Source organism: Bombus terrestris, unplaced genomic scaffold (assembly GCF_910591885.1).
Source record: "Bombus terrestris unplaced genomic scaffold, iyBomTerr1.2, whole genome shotgun sequence".
NCBI lineage: Eukaryota > Metazoa > Arthropoda > Insecta > Hymenoptera > Apidae > Bombus > Bombus terrestris.
In genome coordinates this window covers 67,501-70,000 of record NW_025963548.1, presented here as the reverse complement: position 1 = coordinate 70,000, position 2,500 = coordinate 67,501, and the positions used below count along the sequence as shown (strand labels likewise).

The window sequence follows — 2,500 nt, the reverse complement described above, 5'->3', positions numbered from 1 at the left end:
GAAGAAAGACCGCGCGAGGTAGATGGATGCGATTCCCATCGAATTTTTTTTATTTAAAAAAAAACAATCACCTGAACGGAGATGTGTTCTCTTTCGTCGATTTTTCACGCTTTGAGTCGTCGCGATCGCCATCCGTTCGGAGGAGATCGCCGACTTCGAAGCCTCGATGTCGTGAGTCGGACACCCGTGCCGTCGCTAGAGTTTTTTCAAAGCTCGGCTTCTGGATATTGGGAGGAAAGACCGCTCGAGGCCGAGGGTCGCGCGAGTCCCATCGAATCTTTACATCACCCGAACGATGGAGGCGCACGCTCTTTTTCTTGAATAATTGGACGAGAGGAATGCGTAGTATCGTATTATATACACACACACACATATATATATATATATATATGGGCTAGCCACCGTGCGTATTTCTTCGCGAGATCGTGTGCTGAACAGAGGATTCAGAATCGGGTGTTATATCCCCGTCGTTTCCTGACGAACGGAGCTTCGATCTCGATGGTTGTTATATATCATAATGTACTTTTCGCCCGGCCGGCGGACGCGCGTATCTTCGCGCGTTCGTCGGATTTCATTTTCGAACGTTTTCGTGTCGTCGATCTTCCGGCGACTTCTGCGCGTCCGATTCCCGTTGGTCGGTCGTGTCGGATCTCGGCTTCGCTCGAACCGAGTATTAAGAGTACATGGAGTACAAAAGTTTTAAAAAATATATAAAAAGATTACCCTGAACGGTGGATCACTTGGCTCGTGGGTCGATGAAGAACGCAGCTAATTGCGCGTCAACGTGTGAACTGCAGGACACATGAACATCGACATTTCGAACGCACATTGCGGTCCACGGATACAATTCCTGGACCACGCCTGGCTGAGGGTTGCTCACGTAAACCTAAGACTGCTTGCGTTGCGTGTCGTTCCTCTCTATCTGTCTCTCTCTGTCCCTTGGTGCCTTCGATAACCCGCCGTCGTTCTTACGATACGTAGAACGTTTCAGAGTCGGAGGAAGCGCACGAAGAAGGATACGAACAAGAGCGGACGCGAGAGAACGTACGCGACGTACGAGCGATTGTTGGACGCTCGTCGGCGTTCGTCGCGGTCGTGCCGAGACCGTGCAATTCGTACGCATGCTCGATATATAAACTATCGTGTTCACGGGAGACACTACGAAATTCTACCTCTGTCTCTCTCTGTCCCTTGGTGCCTTCGACAACCCGCCGTCGTTCTTACGATACGTAGAACGTTTCAGAGTCGGAGGAAGAGCACGAAGAAGGATACGAATAAGAGCGGAGAGAACCGTCACGGACCTGCGTGAGTGCTAGCGGCGTCGTGAGTCGTTCTTTCGTACGACCGCCCGCTTATGCACCGCTTCGTGTCGGTTATCGAATATATTATATATATATATATATATATATATATACGTAGTGTTGTCCTCGTGACCGATTTTTTTTTCATATCAGCAGATTTGCATACGTTTGCAGGTTTTCGATGTGCACGATGTCCGCGCCCCCGACGTCGTCTTAAATGAATATTATTTTGGCGAGACTGAGAGAAAGCAAATATGGGAACTCGGTCGAGAGAGGAGAGAATGAGAACAGCCTCAGATAAAAGTAAACTTGGTAACGGTGCGGAATTTTGCCGTACAACCGTCTTTTCTTAAGACGTTTTACTCGAATAGCCCCAGGGATCTAATGCCCACTCCGTCTCTTCGTGCGTAGAGATATACTCTGCACGCGCGCGAGCGACTGACAACGACGAGGACCGTCGCATCGATGGGTCGTCGTTGCGTTTAATATACTCTGTGCTTGTAATTTATCCCCGAAAGAGAGCCGTAGATCCGGGAACGCACACGTGATTTCTTCGAACGCTGATGACTTAGGGAGATGATCCCCAGGCGTTGCGCGGAGATCGGAGAGTACGCGTTACTTGTATCGGGACGAATTTTCCCCGTCGTTCGCGTATCTCTCTGCCCGCCGGCCCTGGCCCAAAGCCACGTTCGTCGGAAATCGTACAAATCGTGTGCGAACTAGCGCGTGTCTATGATCGGCTACGGGTGTTTTACCAAGCTCGAGGTGTTGCGCAACGTTTCCGTACCTGACGAAGATGCGCACGAGAGTCCGTTACAAAGTCGTTGGATGGTCGTCGTCGTCGTCGTGTCAGAGAGAATCTCTGGACACGTACAGGAGAGATCGTAGACGAGGAAGATGACGATCCCCTTTGGCGAGGCTGGAGTGAAACTTTGATTTAATTAAAGACGAGGTATACACGCGCGTACGACGTGATAGTCGTGCGCGCGTGTGATTTTTTTTAAGGCAATTCGGCGCTACAAGTACTGGAAAACAGAGAGTGTTGGTCATCCCATGCCTTTTCGGCGTCTATCGCTGGACCGCGCATCCTAACGTCGACGGTCGTCCAGTCCCCGAACACACCACAGTGTACGTCTCGCTCGCTTTTCCACTTGCGTGCGTTCCCGTGCGTTTTCGTCGTCGTCGGTACAGAGCAAAGA

The 2,500-nt window shown here is 50.6% G+C and overlaps 1 non-coding gene across 1 annotated transcript; it reads left to right on the top strand.

Annotated features, from left to right (window-relative positions):
• Nucleotides 1–720: 720 nt before the first annotated feature.
• LOC125386958 lies at nucleotides 721–875 on the top strand. Its single transcript, XR_007227560.1, has one exon. It is a non-coding gene; the product is annotated as a 5.8S ribosomal RNA (ribosomal RNA).
• The last annotated feature ends 1,625 nt before the right edge of the window (nucleotides 876–2,500 follow it).